This window comes from Pinus tabuliformis, chromosome 8 (genome assembly GCF_031772625.1).
Source record: "Pinus tabuliformis cultivar Carrire ecotype Pingquan chromosome 8, CPIR1, whole genome shotgun sequence".
Lineage (NCBI taxonomy): Eukaryota > Viridiplantae > Streptophyta > Pinopsida > Pinales > Pinaceae > Pinus > Pinus tabuliformis.
This window is the reverse complement of record NC_142294.1, coordinates 1164699441-1164718944: the sequence shown is the minus strand read 5'-3', so window position 1 is coordinate 1164718944 and position 19504 is coordinate 1164699441. Positions and strand designations below refer to the sequence as shown.

General features: G+C 39.0%; 1 protein-coding gene across 4 annotated transcripts in view; it reads left to right on the top strand.

The window, feature by feature from the left end:
• LOC149239491 (3-hydroxyisobutyryl-CoA hydrolase-like protein 1, mitochondrial) overlaps positions 1-18615 on the top strand; it is a 328118-nt gene extending 309503 nt beyond the window's left edge. For 2 of the 4 annotated variants that reach the window (XM_089373436.1, XM_089373435.1), the window contains exon 14: positions 18250-18615. The gene's annotated coding sequence lies outside the window, so the exon portion shown is untranslated. Of the gene's footprint in view, positions 1-18193 lie in introns of all 4 variants that reach the window. The other 2 variants (XM_089373434.1, XM_089373433.1) reach the window with 1 other exon arrangement.
• Positions 18616-19504: the final 889 nt, after the last annotated feature.

The following is a 19504-nucleotide window of genomic DNA, read 5'->3' as shown; positions in this document are numbered from 1 at the left end:
GGAGATCTTTCGATTACATGGGTTCCCGAAGACCATCGCGAGTGGCAGGGGAAGTAGATTCATGAGTGACTTTTGGCAAGAGTTATTTAGACTTGTGGGGATTGAGATGACACCAAGCACTAGTTACCACCCACAGACTCATGGATAAACCAAGATAGTCAACAAGTGGCTTGAGGGCTATCTTAGGAACTATGTATTTGGCCAACAGAAGGCATGGGTAAAGTGGTTGCATCTGGGGGAGCACTGCTACAACACCACTTTCCACATGTTTATTGGTATGACACCCTTCAAAGTGTTGTACGTATATGATGCCCCAACATTTGCAGATCATATATTTGGGGATAGCCGTGCCCCTTTGGCTAAAGATTGGATTCAGGAGAGCCAAGATATCCTATGAGTCCTCAAGGACAACTTGCGGATGGCTCAAAACCAACAAAAGTATATGCGGATAGGCACAAGATAGAGCGCAACTTTGAAGTGGGAGACATGGTATATCTTCGTCTCCAACGCCAGAAACAATCATCACCCAAAACAAAGGGGGCATAAAAATTGAAACCTAGGTTCTATGGACCATACAAAATCATGAGACAAGTTGGGGAAGTGGCCTATGAGTTGGAACTTCCTGAAGGATGTAAAATTCACAATGTCTTCCATGTTTTGTGCCTCAAGAAGGCCTTGGGGAAGCATGTAGTCACCTCCACTAAGCTCCCACCATTGGACGAGGAAGGAGAACTAATTTTGGTCTCAAAGGAGATTTTGGAGACCAGGGAGCAGAAGTTGAGGAACAAAACCATAAAGGAGTACCTAGTAAGTGGAAGAATCTATCTGTTGAGGACACCACATGGGAGGGTGAACAAGTGCTCAAACATCCAGAGTTGAAGTTGCTTGAGGGCAAGTAAACTGGGGGATTGTAATGTCCCCAACCACTTAGGAGATAGAAGACAAGATTTTTCTAGCCTATTAAAGTTCCAATAGGCTAAGGTGGGGGAAATTTATTAATAAGGGAACATGATTCGCCTAGGAAAACATTATAACTGCCTATGGGGTGAAAAAGGGTCCATATTCTCATCTAGTGAAAAGTCACTTTCATTTTAAAATGTGAAAAGTTCTTAAAGTGACTTAGTAAAATTCAAAGGGTAAAATGATGGCAAAAGTGGCCACTTAATTATAAAAGAAGAAAAGCGAGGAGTCTTTCCTCATTCTATCACTTGCATTTTGAGAAAAGAGGTTCTTGGAGAGTTTTTGGAGAGAAACTTAGGGTTTGAGAAACCCTAGTCACCATTGCTAACTTCGGAGTTGAAACTATACACCCTACTTGGTTTAGAAAGTGGAATCATTCACATTTCACTAATGCATTACGAAGGAGAAAAAGATTTACAAAAGATAATGGAGGTACAAGGTTTTATCAATTGGTTTTATCTTCGAATATTCAGTTTTTCATATTTCTTGATTGGCTGGAAATACCCTTGAAGATATCCATTTCCAAGCCATTCTAGAGGGTCAAGTTGTTAGGTAAAGAAGCATCATTTTGAGGTCGAAGTGCATTCTCCTGCATTTTGAGAAAAAAAAGGCTCCTGTAGTGTTTTTGGAGATAAGCTTAGGGTTTAAGAAGCCCTAACTACCATTGCTAACTTATGCATTGAAACTATACACCCTAGTTGGTTTAGAGAGTGTAATCATTCAGATTTCACCATTGCGTTACCAAGGAGAAGAAGATTTACAAAAGGTAATGGAGGTACAATGTTTTATCAATTGGTTTTTTATTTTCTAATATTTAGTTTATGATATTTCTTGACAGATTGGAGATACCCATGAATATATCTATTTCTAAACCATTTTAGAGGGTCAAACTGCTGAGTAAAGAAGCATCCTTTTGAGGTCGAGTTGCATTCTCTGTGGGCCGATTTACCTAGGTGGAAGAAGATGATTTCCAACCATTATACAGAAGTTGAGTTTCTGAGTTTGTTGAGCCATAATTCTCCACCACAAAGGACATGTTTCATAGTTGCAAGGGTTGTCATTCCTCCATGCAGTGACCAAGTTTATTCAGCATAAGGGGGGTCAAAATACTTGAGCCCACAAGCCGTGTTCCTGGTCATTTGAAAGGGTCAAGTCAGCCATTCAAGAGGACTGATATTCCTCTTTACCTAGGCGGAGTTCTATTGGTTGCTGGGCTTGTGTGAGGGCAAGAGTAATAAGGAGAAAAGGGGTCAATAGAGCAGGCTGAATCTTATCCCTGTGACCACTGTAGCTGTGTGCGAGTTTATTGTTGGGTTGTGCCTCCTTACCAAGTGTTGGACGTGTCATATCTATATTAGACTTCATTTCTGGGATTGTGTGCTCCTTGGTGAGACTTCATTTCTGGGATTGCGTGCTCCTTCGTGAGGTCTAGACTAGTCGTATCTCCTGTTGGGTGGTTGTTGAACACTCATTTCAGAGCTAGACATAAAGGGGTACCATCAATACTGTTGGAAAGTGACACTGCCATCTTATCTCATCAAAGGAATCCAGGTTCCTTGCCTTTATTCTATTGTATCAACCCGTCAATGATATTTCATTGTATATTTTTGAACTGAATATATGAATGAAAAGGCAAATTTTATTATGGTATGCTGCTTATTGAATGGTATATGTATGGCTGAGTTTGATGTGTGTGTATATCGTTGCTCTGAGATCTATTATGAGTACATACATCTGGCATTAAAAGCATATATGAAAACAAAAACAAGGAAATCATACCTACAACAATACAACATCAATCTGTTTGACAAAAGACTTCACTACGAAATTTATATCAAACTCAGAAATTACAGTGGGTATAGTGAGTCATTTCCAAGAGGGAATATTACAAAAGATTAGTTTCTACTGTGTTTATTGTAGAAAATTCAACATGGTATCAGAGCATGGTTGAGAGAACAACCACTAAAGACAAGTGTGAAAGACTACATCTTGTGAAGGATCTCTCTCCTAGAAAGCCGCAACCAGGAAGAGGAAGGATGAGTTTCTGAGGCCTGGTTTGAAGGTTGTTCTGAGTGCTAAAGGATCTGCATAAGGCTGAGTTTGATCTGTGGAATGGGCCGCAGAGGCCACAGGCCACCAAACCTTGTTCATCAAGTCGCAGTGAGCAAAATCGATCTTGTGTAGGAGGGTTGCTACTTACTCAAATTGGTGATGGTGATTGCATAACACAACTCGACCATTTTAAGCGCAAATTTAAACCCTTCGTGGCATTGTTTGCCTATCCCATCAGATTTATTGAACCCATGATTCGTCTTTAAATGTGTATCCCATACCTGCACATAGTATACCAACCATCTTGTGCCTTGAATGGAATTAAAACCCTCATACAACCACATTCTCAAATTTGTCCCCTTACCCTTGTCAGAGGCTACAAGAAGTCTTATGCAAATAAGGCACAAGTTTACATTGGAAATCTGTTCATTGAGGATGTAAGTGGCTTGAGCATTTATTTGTTGTTATTGTTGTCGTGACAACCAAAACGTACAAGTGGTCGAGGGAAGAGGCATTTGGAGGGAAAAATGGTTACCACTGGAGGGTCTTGTGCATAGTCGGCCAACATTCTCCAACGATGGAAAAAGGCTTCTTGTTTGTATTGGCAACACTGTTTTAGTCTACAACGTGGCCATCGATATGGTGGTAGCATAGTTGGTAGGCTATGCCGCCATAGAGGGCTAGCCACAACAGCCATTGCTGTACTTGTCAGTTGCCCCATGATTAAAATTATTTTCCAATGCTGGACAACATCTTTGAATGTGACATTACGCCTTTGGGACTTCAATTCTGCCACATTACACCAAACTGTGCAGTTTGCTCGACTAGCTGTTTCTTTGATGTTTGACGAGATGCAGAGAGAAGAATTCCAATTTTAAATTACACAAATTTTTTGGGCATACAATTCCTAGCCTTATGACTCAATCACATTGAATATGCATTTGAAGGATTCAGTTTGAAGCTATGATTACTCTTTTGAAACTTGAGAGGGAAGTTTGATGATAACTTATTTAGTTTCGAGTATATGCTTTAGAAAGTCTACAATATGGATGATGACATCTTTTCAAGCATGACATGTGACATAAAAACTAATTTGAATTTGTTGAGTACAAGCACGAACCTACACTCGACATGGAGTCAAATCCTTGTTTATTGTCCATGTTAGATGTGGTCAACTTGAATGATTGAAATTTGGACCAAAAGGAAGCTGTTAATTTGGCTAATTACACGTCCCTAATTCTTCCACCAAGGGATATCTTGAAATCATACAAGGGTAGACTTGGCATTGATGCTAATTTATTGTTGAGCTCGATGAATGGCTTGCTATGCCTAATCCACAAACACTATCTTTTACAAATCATGCAAGGAAAAAGAAAGGAAAGCAATAACTGATGTGCATCCACCTCAGGAAGACAAGGAATCCAAGCCTGATAAGATTGTAGATGAACTTCATTGATTTCTGCAAGGAGGCAAGGATCAAGAGGGAGTTGGCAATCCCCTACAAACCTCAACAGTTTCTTTCTTAATCAAGAGATAAGTACCTCACATTTTTCTCCCTTGATCAGTTTGATTATTTTAGTTTTTGTTCAGCCTCCTGTCCTTTATATTTTGTTGGGTTATGATTTTTCTTCCATGACCTCTTGAATGAAGTAATGGGTGCATTGTGGTAACTAACAATGCAATGATTTATGCAGCAGCTAGCAACATATAGAAGTTTTTGACAAGAAGGTTCTCCTAGAAAGAGGGAGTGGACTACGAGAATATTTTTCCTCTAGTCACCAGATGGTCAGTTTCTTGGACTCAAGCATAGAATCAACAAGAATGTTTGATGTTTGAGAGTAAAGTTTGAACATATTATTAGAACATCCAGGATCATGCCAGATGATAGGAAGAGCTACTAGTTCTGAGGGAGCAAACTGTCAGGAAGAGTGTAAGGAACAACTTCCTAGAGGATGACATGGGTTGAAATTGTCAAGATACTCAAAGATAGAAGATTTGTAGGAGCAGTACACCTTCTTTGAAGAAATATGTCAGGCAGTAGCAAAAGGACTTGCTTATGTGACAGAGGGAGAAGCAGTGGTAGAAGGACCTGCTTATGTGACAAAGGGAGTAGCAGTGGCAGGAGGATTTTCTTCTGTGATAGAAAGAGTAGCTAGGACTACTGTTAAGTTATGGTATGTTCTATGCTTATAACAGTTTACTTCTTTTTCTTATTATATTCCACAAATTAGCCATCACATGCATATAAAGTAAAGTGCAGATAGAAAATTAAACGATCGATAGAAAACAAGGCAAGACAAGAGACACAAGATGTGGCGGCTAGCTAGGGACAAACCCCACAATGTGTGGGGAAACCCTTTGATCAAATCTTCTTTTATCTTCAATAATTCAACAGAGAGAAATAGTACAATAAATCTGATTCATATCAGTAGTAGCAAACCCTAGATCAGCAGCATCAGCATTAGCGGCTTCATCATCAAACTAGGGCAGACAATATCTCACAAACCGACCGTCGGATCGGCTTGATTCCACCACCAAAAGTTGCAGCTTTCAGAGGAGGTTCAGATGAACCTACAACGCAATTCAGATGAGATCTTCTAGTCCACGCAGGTCAAACTTCACTTCTACAGTTGCAGCTTCAATTTCAACAGCTTCCTTCAAACTAGGGCAGTAGATATCTTGCAAACCATCCGTCGGATTAACTTGATCCCACCACCAAAATTTGTGGCTTTCAGAGGAGGTTCAGATGAACCTACAACGCAGTTCAGATGAGGAGATCTTCTAGTCCACGCAGGTCAATCTTTACTTTTGTAGTTGCAGTTTCAGTTTCGGCAGCTTCCGGCTTCAAACTAGGGCAGTCGATATCTTACAAATCGTCCATTGGATTGACTTGATTCCACCACCAAAAGTTGCGGCTTTCAGAGGAGGTTCAGCTACAATGCAGTTCAGATGAGGAGATCTTCTAGCCCATGCAAGTCAATCCTTACTTCTGCAGTTGCAGCTTCAGTTTCAACAGCTTCTGGCTTCACATGTGTGAGGGAGAGACCCTTTTCTACGTAGTAGAGAAGAGACTCTTTTTCTGCGCAGTAGAGAGAGAGAGAGATGTGATGAGTTGAGTGAGTGCAAATGAGGAAAAGTCCTGATAGAATTGGAAGGATTCTCAAGAAGCATAGTATCCCTGTGACCTTTAGGCCCCTGAACACCATTCGTATGTCCCTCAGATCGGTGAAGGATCCTATCGACCCTAAGGATATGAAAGGTGTTTATATGATCCCTTGTTCCTGTGGGACCCCCTATATTGGGGAGACTGGTCGCTCCATTAATCAAAGGATTAGCGAGCACGCAGCGGACCTTAAGCATAGGAGAGCTAAGTCTTCCGCTTTAGCTGAACATGCTGAGAAAACCAAGCATCATGTTTGTATTGAAGAGGCTAGTGTTATTGCTAAGGTTTCGCATTTCCATCATCGAAAATTTAGGGAAGCGCTTGAGATTGAAAAGAGGCCGAGGAATCTCAATAGAGAGGATGGCTGGAAAATCAGTAGGTGTTGGGTCCCAGCACTCTCTTCCTAGTCGTTTTTCCGCCCTCCTCTTAAGGTTTTTTTTATTATTATTTTTTATCTATTTATTTATTTATGGTTTATGTTTTATTTTTATTTTTATTTTTATTTTATTTATTTTTATTTTTATTTTATTTTTTATTATTTATTTATTTATTTATTTTTTATTATTATTTTTATTTATTTATTTTTTTTAGAGTTAATTTTCTCATTTCTTATTTTTATTGATTCTAACAGCTTATTACTTCAGGTATTTTATGACTAATACTAATTAGCATAATACTTCTAAATAAACACCCTTTTCTATTATTTTTATATATATATTTTATATTATGTCATATATTTATATTTATGCATATAATTTATTCTTATATTATTAGGTCCTTTATATAACTAACTTATACTTTTTAAATAATTTTCTAACTAACCTAACATCCTTTTGATATTACTTCTTATAAGGTCCTTTATGTAACTGAATTTTCCTTTAATTATTAATTAACTTATTATTTTTAATTATTTTATATTTTACTTTATATATTTGTATGTAGGGATAGTATAAGGTCCTTTATTTAACTAAATTTCCTTTTAAATACTATTTAACTTATAATTTTTAATAATATTTTTTGAACTAAATACCCATTAAAAATATTTTATATATTTTTTAAGGGATTGGTCCTAAATTTTACTAATTAATTTAATAAAATAATTTTGACCCCGGTCCTAGAGTCAAACTAGCCGTTGGTCAAGTTAGCCGTTGGAGGCTCTGCTCAGACTATTTAACATGCTAAGCTGGATCTGTTTCTTCAACTTGTCCTGACGATGAACCACACTAGTTGGTTCGAAACGCGTCAACGAATGGTTTTCCATGTGATTTTTGCCGAAAAATCTCTCACAAACTTGATATGGATCACAGAAGCCTGAACTCTTTAAAGGAGAAGTCCTCTTGTATTTATACACAACTGATGATGTTTGAATAGATGCGACTGTTGGGCTTCTGAGCCTACATGAGTTGTAGGTCGGCTTGATAATAATTCCATAATCAAAATAAATTCATATCTCCATAAATACTTATCAGAATCGGATGATCTTTGTATCAATCCTACACCTTTCGACGAGAGGAATCTAATAAAAATATTATCAGCCATGAATAAGATGACCCACATGAAGTTTTGCCCTAGTTGCCAATTTTAACACTCCCTCTCAACTAGGGAGAACTTCATCTGCAATCTGACTATCGGTCATTACTATTCATCCATCAAATGCACTGCCCTATACAGCCTGACCCTTGCCCTGCTCTGCTCTATTCTGCCTGTTTTGCTTTGTCTTGTTCTGCCCTATACTGATCTGTACGACTCTGCTCTATTATGCGTTGCTCTGCTTTGTTCTATTCTGCTCTGCTTTTGTTCGAATTATGAAAAAGACGAAATGATTGAGGATGTATCATACTGACTCAAAGTCAGTCTCAGAGTATGTACCATTGGTCCCAGACCAGTCTCAACCAACCCGAAGTCAGCGTTATAGTGAGTACAACTCCACTGGTCCCAGACTACTATCATCCTCCACTGACTCAAAGTCAGTCTCAGAGTGCATACCATTGGTCTCAGACCAGCCTCAACCGACCTGAAGTCAGCTTCATAGTAAGTACCACTCCTACCACTGGTCCCAGACTAGAATTGCAGTCTCAGAGAGTGTACCACTAGTCCCAAACTAGTCTCAACCGACCCAAAGTCAGCGTCATAGTATGTACCACTCTCACTGGTCCCAGACCAGTACTGCACTGATATGAAGTTAGTCTTAGAGTATGTACCACTGGTCCCAGACCAGTCTCAACCAACCCGAAGTCAGTGTCATAGTATGGTACAACTCCTACTACTGGTCCCAGACTAGTATCATTGATCCCAAATCAATGGAGGTCATCCTAGCATAGGGAGTACGGTAGATACAACGATGCGTCCATCGGTACTACTGTGGTCCCTAACTTCATTTCCCTGCTCATTGATCAGATGAGAGGCACTTCCCATGAGTCCTAGACTGCATGGGTAGGATGCCTCGACAGGAGAACTAATCAATCCTGTCCTCATAGGAGAACGCATCAATCCTACTACAATCGCCATGGAGAACACATCAATCCAGGCCGCCATGGAGAACACATCAATCTAGGCCTCACAGGAGAACACATCAATCCTACTACAATCGCCATGGAGAACACATCAATCCAGGCCTCACAAGAGAGCTAATCATCCTGCTACACAGGAGAGCGAATCATCTTGTTCCACAAGAGAGTGAATCATCTTGTCCCACAAGAGAGCGAATCATCTTGTTACAGTGCACACCACCAGGGGAGGGTGAGTCACCCTGTGGTCGTATGTTGCTCCAATAAGAACCGCAAGATCTCAGAGCTCCTAGAGCTCAATGCATGCAACATGCAGGACCCTTGTACAAGGGTTTCTTGACAACTCCAAGTCATTTGAGAAAATCCCAGATTAGATCTTTCCTTGGGGCTTTGACAAGGTGTATCGACTTGTACATCATCTTAATGTGATGGAGCCTCCTTGCTCATCGACTTACCGTATCCCAGATGATGTCTATCTGCTGGAGCAATCGACGAATACATGATTCCTCAATAATTGAATCCCACCTCTGGTTGTTACAGAGAATCACAGTGGTATGTGTTCAAACAGCTCATTGAAGAGCTTTCCCAACCAGGCAGCTTCATACGAGATCATACTCGTAGATATGTCTCTGGTCTCGACGATGCTTATGGCAACCGACTTTTGCTTCCTGCTCATCCATTATATCAAAGCAGAATCCAAGGAGAAACGACACTAAAAGTACTTAAGTGATCCTCCACACTACCTGCCTAATCGGCATTCGAATAATCATGTAGTTTCATATTTCCGGCAATGTATCTCAATCCATGAGAGATTGTGTCCTGAAGACATCTCAGAAGATTCTTGGCACCAATCTAGTGAGGCTCAACCAAATATGAGCTCACAATGCTATCTGCAAAACATATGTTCGGAAAGAGGTTCACCAAGAACATCAATGCGAATGAGTTTATGAAACTCAGAGGCATTTCCCAAATCTGGTCCAACATCACTACCATATAACTTCTAAAAGTTAAGATCCTCTAGGTAGTCACAGGCTTGCAGTCCATCATATCGAATATTTTCAATATATTTACCACTTATTTTCCTTGAGATAGGAAAATTTCCCTTGGCTTCTGCCACACTTCAAGTCCTAGGAAATAGTGCATCGGTCCTAGGTCCTCCATTTCAAATTCAGAAGCCAACTCCCTCTTACATTTGTGAATGAGATGGTCTACACCTGTTAGAAAGAGGTCATCCACATACAGCACTAGTATGAGAGGCTTGTCATCTTCAACCTTAAGGTAAAGGTTAGAATCAACTTCACTCCTAGTGAATCCTAGCTTCATCAAGTAGCTATCGATCCTCTTATACCATGCTCGGGGTGCTTGCTTCAACCCATAGAGAGCCTTCTTCAACCTGCATACATGAGATTTTCAATCATAAATCTCAAATCCTTCAAGTTGCTCCACATAGACCTCTTCTTTGATCGAATCGTGCAAGAATGTGGTCTTGACATCCATCTGATGTAGGTTCCATCCTTGTGAAGCCACAAGGTCTATGATCAAGCGGATGGTCGTATATCTGGCAACAGGTGCAAATATCACATCATAGTCTATACCTTCCTTATGGGAGAAAACATGAGCAACAAAACGAGCCTTATACTTTTCCCTACTTCCATCTGCTACAACTTTATCTTGTAAATCCAGCTTGAAGTAACAATTGCCTTGTCTCATTCTCCATAATGGTCATAGCATCCTTCCATACTTGATGCTTGACGACATCTGAGAATGATGAAGGCTCATTTTGTATGATCGTGCTCATGATGGTTAGGTATCCCTGATACCTATTAGGTTTCTTCCTTTCACGAAAGGTTCCTCGGGGTGCAGCATGTCTTTCAGCATCATCAAGTATGCCCCTAAGCTATAAAGGCCTCTTCCTGGAAGAGGAAGGCTTAGGTGGATAAATAGGATCCATCGGTTCTTCCACATCAGGGATTGTCACATCATCATAGAGATAGCTTCCACAATCGTACGGTGCCACACCATTCTGCTCTGGAGTATGTGTTGTAGTAGTCTCTCTCTTAATGCCAGCCTCAGATATGCCTGAGTGAACCAACTGTAATATATTGGAGTTCTTGCTTAGGCTTGAGGGGAATGGTCCTCTTTTGAGCTTTCCTTCGGCACATCCCGAACATACACCTTCTTTTTCTACTCAGAATTCGGGCATTTCTGTTACCATATGTCTTACATCGAGTAGATCTTTGTAATGAAGGTAGGCAAACCTCCAATGCCAAAGTTCGGATTGAAGAGATGTGTCATAAGACATGACACCTACCTGACTTTCATCGACTTGATAACATGAAACCCAAGAGTAAAGGCATCTTTAACATTATTTTTCGATACATGTACCTTGCCATCGTTGAAGGTTACCTTGTAGCCTTTGTCTTCCATTGACGAGATGGACACCAAGTTCTTTTGGAGGTCAAGTGCATTTAATACATCCTGGAATTTCTAGCTTCTTGAATGCTTGTCCTCTTCCCTGATTCCCAACTCTCCTCTTACCTTTGCTATTGAATTTGTCATTCCTTTGATTGCCATCAGAGGGATTTTGATCATCGTCCAAGTGTGAGTCCTTTCTATCAGGGCACTCCCTTGCATAGTGACTTGCTTTATTGCAAATGTAACATCGTCATTTTCTTCCACCCTTAGGTCCAGCCTTTCCTTTTGATTTAGTCCCGGAATTATTTCTTTTCTTAGCATGAGAAGAAAAGGTAGCAGGAGGACCTTTAGGCAAGGGCATTTCTTGCTTTTCTACCCATGTTTCTTCTAGAACGCATCTAACCATTAATTCCTTGAAACCAGGAATTACATGATTGTTCAGAAGAGTAGTCCTGAACACGTACCATTCGGATGGTAATCCTCCAAGAGTCGTGAGTGCCATTTCCCTATCAGTAATAGTCTCCCCGATAGATAGGAGATTGTTCTTGATCTCGGTGATTCTTAAGAAGTATGCTTGCATACTATCATCTTTACCCTTCTTGATTTCCCTCAGCTTATTTCGAAGAAACAAAACTTGATTTGCATCATTAACTTTAAATAAACTCACCACTCTATCGTAGATTTCCTTGGAGGTGTTCAGATCAGAGATGTAGGCCCCCAAGTGCTTGTCGATAGAGTCCTGGATGATCTTCTTTGTTTTGACTTCTCCATTTTTCCATTTGTTCCAGGCAACAACGGATGCATTTGATGGAGGCTCAACAATGTTGCCTCTTACATGGTCCAACACTCCTTGATCTTCTAGGGTTAGATCAATAGATATCTTCCATCCGTGATAGTCAACTTTCTCATGGAGCTTGTCTTTGGCAGGAAAGAGTGTTGAGGACCCCATAGTTCTTTTAGGATAGCCTTGCCTATCTTCTCTTTGGTGATTGCTCTTGCTCTTGCTCGGGCTTTGTCTTCACCTCTGCTCGGATACCATGTTAAGTTATGGTATGTTCTATGCTTATAACAATTTACTTCTTTTTCTTATTATATTCCACAGATTAGCAATCACATGTACATAAAGTAAAGTGCAGATAAAACATTAAATGATCGACAGAAAACAAGCCAAGATAAGAGACACAAGATGTGGCGGCTAGCCAAGGAGAAACCCCACAATGTGTGGGGAAACCCTTTGATCAAATCTTCTTTTATCGTTAATAATTCAGCAGAGAGAAATAGTACAATAAATCTGATTCATATCAGCAATATCAAACCCTATATCAGCAGCATCAACATTAGCGGCTTCATCATCAAACTAGGGCAGACGATATCTCACAAACCGACCCTCGAATCGGCTTGATTCCACCACCAAAAGTTGCGGCTTCCAGAGGAGGTTCAGATGAACCTACAGCACAGTTCAGATGACGATATCTTCTAGTCCATGCAGGTCAAACTTCACTTTTGCAATTGCAGCTTCAGTTTCAGTAGCTTCCTTCAAACTAGGGCAGTCGATATCTTGCAAACCGTCCGTCGGATTGACTTGATTCCACCACCAAAAGTTGCGGCTTTCAGAGGAGGTTCAGAGGAACCTACAACGCAGTTCAGATGAACCTATAGCGCAGTTCAGATGAGGAGATCTTCTAGTCCACGCAGGTCAATCTTTACTTCTGCAATTGCAGTTTCAGTTTCGGCAGCTTCCGGCTTCAAACTAGGGCAGTCGATATCTTGCAAACCGTCTGTCGGATTGACTTGATTCCACCACCAAAAGTTGCGGCTTTCAGAGGAGGTTCAAATGAACCTACAATGCAGTTCAGATGAGGAGATATTCTAGTCCATGTAGGTCAATCTTTACTTCTGCAGTTGCAGCTTCAGTTTCAGCAGCTTCTGGCTTCACATGTGTGAGGGAGAGACCCTTTTCTGCGCAGTAGAGAAGAGACTCTTTTCTGCGCAGTAGAGAGAGAGAGATGTGATGAGTTGAGTGAGTGCAAATGAGGAAAAGTCCTCTTGTATTTATACACAACTGATGATGTTTGAATAGATGCGACTGTTGGGCTTCTGAGCCTACATGAGTTGTAGGTCGGCTTGATAATAATTCCATAATCAAAATAAATTCATATATCCATGAATACTTATCAGAATCAAATGATCTTTATATCAATCCTACACCTCTAGACGAAAGGAATCTAATAAAATTATTATCAGCCATGAATAAGATGACCCACATGAAGTTTTGCCGTAGTTGCCAATTTTAACAACTACCACAGGAAGACTTGCTTCAGTGTCAAAAGGGGTTGGCCTTAGAGATTGAAATGAAGGTTTAATAGAATATACACTATTTCTTGGGATTAGAGATTCAAATTTGGTGGATCTCATGATGTACAGGTAGTTGATTGGACCCTGTGTACTGGGTTAACAACAGGCTAGATATTTGCTTTGCAGTGAGCACCCTGAACTAGTTTATGTTTGAGCCGAGGCATGTACATTGGATGGAAACAAAGCATGTGGTATCTGTGTTGTATAGTTGAATGTGGTTTGAGATATGTCTTAGGAGGTGAAGTGAGGCTACAAAAATATACAAATTCATGTAGAGGCAGAGTATATCACAGCTAGTATAGCAAGTCATGAAGTAGTGTGGCTTTAGAAGCCAGAAGGACATGGCTGGATCACTTCATTTGAGACATGGTGTAGAGAGGAGCAATAGAGCTCCAATACATATCCACAGATGAGCAAATTGTGGACAATTCAAAGACGAGCTTGGTATGATGCTAAATGTCTCCCTCTTTGACAAGTGATGAGGTCTTTGCAAGATTGGGCAGACCATCTCCTGAAGCCATAAAGGACTTTGGCTAGGTCATAAAGGACTTTGACAAGGGGAGATGGATACATTCACCTTTGAAGCTAGAAGGACTTGGCTAGGTCATAAAGGATTTTGACCAGAAAGGTGAATGGCCCAAGGCAATTACAGAGGCAATTATAGGATACACTCGCTTGAGAAGCCAAAAGGACTTGGCTGGGTCATAAAGGACTTTGACCAAAGGTGAATGACCCAGGGAAATTATAGGATTGGACAAATCTTCTTCTAAGAAGCCAGAGGGACTTGGCTAGTCATAAAGAAATTTGACCAGAGGAGATAATATGTAATTCACCTGGAAAACCAAAAGGGTTTGGCTAGGTCATAAAAGACTTTCATCAGAAGGGTGAATGGTCCAAGGGCAAATTGGTTTCTAGAAGGACTTGGCTAAGGTCATGATGGACTTTGATCATAGGAGATTGATACATTTTCCTAAGGAGCCATAAAGGACTTTGGCCAAAAGCCCTGGATACTTACATTGCCCACTCCAGGATGGAGTTATCTAGATTCTATAGACATGCATCAACGTGACAAACTCATGAACTTTTCTTAAGGAAGAAGAAATTTCAACTAAAGGAAAATCTATTGTAGCCAATGAGAATACCTCCCTCGCTAAGGGGGAGTGTTGATTTTTGTGTAGCATAGGATACACTTGCTTGAGAAGCCAAAAGGACTTGGCTGGGTCATAAAGGACTTTGACCAGAAGTGAATGACCCAGGGAAATTACAGGATTGGACAGATCTTCTTCTAAGAAGCTAGAGGGACTTGGCTAGTCATAAAGAACTTTGACCAGAGGAGATAAGATGTAATTCACTTGAAAAACCAAAAGGATTTGGCTAGGTCATAAAAGACTTTGACTAGAAGGGTGAATGTTCCAAGGGCAAATTGTCTTCTAGAAGGACTTGGCTAAGGTCATAATGGATTTTGATCATAGGAGATTGATACATTTTCCTAAGGAGCCATAAAGGACTTTGGCCAAAAGCCCTAGATACTTACATTGCCCACTCCAAGATGGAGTTATCTAGATTCTATAGACATGCATCAACGTGACAAACTCATGAACTTTTCTTAAGGGAGAAGAAATTTCAATTAAAGGAAAATCTATTGTAGCCAAGGAGAATACCTCCCTCGCTGAGGGGGAGTGTTGATTTTTGTGTAGCATCAGGAGGTATTCCCACATGTCAAGAGGCCTTCCCGCATGTCAAGAGGCCTCCTAACTTGACCTGGAAAAATTATGGAAATCAATTTTTTTTTGGGTTTTATGTTGGCTCAAAATGGACAAGTAGGCCCAGTTAATAAAGGGACGTGTCCCTTGGTGTAAATGCACCCATTCAACTTGTATATATATACAATGTGTGTCATCATATGATCAATTTGAATTCATCATTTCTCTTCTATAAAAAACACATAGCAGCTGAAAAAGGATGAAGTGACTGAAGTTTGGACTTGGCTTTTGGCATAGATTTCTAGACAATTTTGAATTGCAAACCATGCAGAAGAATACTTTATCTTAGAAGAAGAGTTGCTGAGTTTTCTCCCAAATTTGGGTTTCACAGGGAAAATTTTATTGTCTCTATTGTGCATGTCTGTCTCTTTATGATCTTACTGTTTTCATTGTATAACTGTTGAAATCTTCTGTGTGTAATTGCTCAATAATATCAGTGGCATAAGATAAACTGTATGAAGATTATTAGGTAGTAATTATCAGATCAGAAGATTAGTTTCTGCTGTGTATATTGTAGAAAATTCAACACTTTGTAAACCTTACAAACTCTCTGTTTGAAAAATTTAGCTATTCTCTTTGTCAAGAACTCTTTTAGTGCTGTTAGCAGTGAGGTTTGGTTGGTGCAGATCTCCCCATCCAGGACAATAATGTGGCTTCCTATTGAGTATGGAGTTATGAAAAATTTTGATTATTGCCTCGTATACCTTATTTTGTTGGCAACATCTGGCACCTCTTTATCATTGCTTTTATTTGAGCCCTAAAATATGACTAGTTGATTAAAAGAAGCATTCTCTCCTATATCCCTTTCTTTTATTGGATAATTTTCTTTTTCCTCAACTTCACCAGGGCTCATGCAAATTGCAAGATAAACTTAGCAGCTCAAGTATTGATGTGAAAAACGAATTGCTGTATGTTACATTAGAGCACTGTCACAATTGGATAACACAATGGAAGTAAAATCCCTATAAACAATGTATAGTCTTATGGATAGCAGGAACTACTCTTCCAATTCATCAATGTAGAGAACAAAAAGTATGGCAAAATGTGAATAGGCTTACTCAGCACCTATGGCGTTTTCTATTTGAACTTGTGTTACAACTTTTCCATAACCTTCTTTAGGTATTCTATGCTATAAATCGCTAGAAGAACAGGTGCTTGAACATGTCATTAAAAACTTCGTTAAAAGTCTACAAATCAGTGTGGAAAAAGTCCCGATAAAATCGGGATTTATTCCCCAAAACGCGATTTTTTCAAGAAAAGGATTAAATCGGCCGATTTTTTGCCGACTTTTTAAGAAACGAAAAAATCGGGATTAAATCGAAAAAGTCGGGATTAAATCAGGACTTTTTCCAAAAAATCGTGGTAGTTTCTTTAATGATTTTTTTTTCTTTGAAAAAATCGGGATTTTATTGAAAAAATCGGGATTTTATTGAAAAAGTCGGGATTTTATTGAAAAAGTCCGGATTTTTTTAAAAATGAATATTTTTGTATTTTTTTAATTTTGCCGACTTTTTGCCGACTTTTTCGAAAAACTCCCGACTTTGCCGAGTTTTTCAACTTTTGGACCCTTGCCGAATTAATCCCGACTTCGACTTTTTCCACATTGCTACAAATCAACAAAATACTTCCCCTTTTAGTAGCTTTTTCCTTGTAACCTTCTTTAGATGTTCTAGTCTATATGCCTTTGGAAACATGGGCTTGAAAATGACATAGAAAGTTCTACAGAAGTCCAAAAGCCCAAAAAGAAAGAACATATTTGACTTTATTAGATTTTTCCTCCATGCTAGTTACTATTTTAGGCTCTGATCACTAGTATGATAATGTTGATTGAAACTAGCGTTGACCTTTTGCACAGGACATTCTAGAGTCAATCCACTTGGCATTAAAGCAATATAGTAATTTGTTGGAAAGACTACAATACAAATCTGGTGATTTGTAGGAATTTTATATTTACTAGGGTCTTATTGATCATATATATAGGTAGAGTGAATGAGTTGAGAAGTCTAGGAAAAGGGAAACCTGAGGTTAAAGGTTAGTGATATAGATTGTAGTAATTTTGGACTGCGGTTGATGAATTTGACCTCCATCGTCATAAGTTGTATTGATTTATTGTTTTTGAAGTTTTAATGGTCGCACACATAATTCCCGATGAAAAACCAAGATTACCTAGGAATTGGCATTGGAAAAAAATAAAAAAATTCTAAGCACATATTGACTTTAAGGGAGGAAAATATGCCATAGGGACTTATCATCAAGCTTTATTATGTTTGATCTTAATTTCATTAATTGTTATTTATTTTTTAGAATATAAGGTAATTATATTGGGCTATCTTGGATTTAGATGGATGATGGTTTTGTAAGTCTGTGAAGAGATTCACATTCCCTTCACCATATTCAGGCATAATATTATGTGTGCTGTGACCATGGATAGATCGGGATGAATACAAAATCGCTGTATGGGGAAATGACTTGAAAGAAGCAATCTCTTTTTTTTTTTTTGGGTCTTTGCCAGTGGGTTTGTAGATGTATTGAATGTTAGTAGGGGTTATTTCAGCTTCTCCATATTCTTATCATGCTTGTGGATTAAAGTGAACATCTGTAAGGATTAAGGATGACAAGAAAGGTGTGACTTCATATGGCTAACATTTTTTTGACGCACTGACTTGGACTCCATATGTAAGTTTGTACGTTTTGCATGGTTTGCAAACATCAAGCAAACTCGTTATACATGTTGTAAATATTGAATTGAAAGGAGATAAAATCATATTGTTAGCCACATTAAATTGGTGAAGGGTTAAATTGTAAATTTCGTAGCACTTTGAATGCAATCATGTAAATTGGAGTTTATGGATATGTAGGCTTAATTGGATAATTGTTATTCTACATTTCAAAATTAACTATTGTTTTGAAAATAGTGGGAAAGGATTTATGATCTGAAGTGCTGAGCATGCAAATTTGTCGATGTGAATATCTTTTAGGTGATTATTTGGACCCCCACTTGAAGATGTGCTTAATTTTTAAGGATTCTGCACAGATGTCCCGAAGAATATCCTCTGTTGGTGGGCTTCGATCGAAACATCAATCACGGAAACGTCTTGTTCGTTTTATATTGTTAGAGCATAGTATTTGTTGGACCAGACAATGTTACGCCGATAGAAAGGTCATGAAGATGGGGACCTCTATGTGCTTAATTTATTGTTTGAGAAATTTTATTATTACATTTACAAATAATTTATTCATTTTCTCTCTATGTTTTTGGCGTCCAAGCTTCTCACGCCTGCTTTGGTATGTTTTCAAAGTTGTCAATATTGTAAGAACTTTTAATTGATTCTTTGTGATAATTTGGAAGAATGCAAATTTGGCCTAAATTTGTTAATGTAAAATTATATTTGAAAAAACTTGTCTTGGTTTTGCATTTTCTACTACCTTGGAAGTCTTTAACAAATATTAATGGTCTCTACACATGCTCTGTGTTAAAGTGCATTAATGGTGTTACACATTCTGTGTTAAAACGCTTTTGCTAGCGCATTGACAATTATTAGTCATGCAAGTCAAACCATATGGTGCTGCATAAATTAACATGAAAGTACAGGTATATTGACAATTATTATTATTATTATTGTTACATGAAGGTAGAGGTGACGTGTATATAAAAAAATGTCCCATTTAATTGAACCACTTCTTTTTCAGAAAGAAAAGCACTATATTATATTGAGGCAATATATACAAAATTGTTCTGATGGATCTGTTAAAAGATCGCATGTGAGAAAGACTGATGGGTCAGCATGCAAAAGCATCAAAAGATAAGCATAATACCAAAAGAGATTGCCTTCAGAAACAACAAGATCATAGAGACAAAATTGAAACCCAGAGGGGCTGCTTCAGCGGATAGGAGAATAGAGAGCAGAGAAAGAAGACAGAACATATTTGGAGGAGATTTTTGAATCCTCAAAAATTTTTAAGTTCCTCCACTTCCAAAGGCACCATATAGTGATGGGAAGGATTGGACGAAGAGCAGCTTCTTGTCTTCCCCACCAGGCAAAAGCTGCATCAACAGAGATGAAGTTAAGATGCGGAAAGGAGAAAAACAGTGCTAATTCGTACCAGATTTGTTGGGAGACCGAGCATTTGAAAAACAAATGGAAGTTTGTTTCCTCCTCCATTTTGCAAAAGACGCATCTGCTGGGGCCATGCCAAGACCGCTTCCTTAAGGAGTCCCAAGTCAAATTTTTGTTGAAAAACACCAGCCAAGAGAATAAAGTCACTTTGAGGGGGCAGCCAAGTTTCCA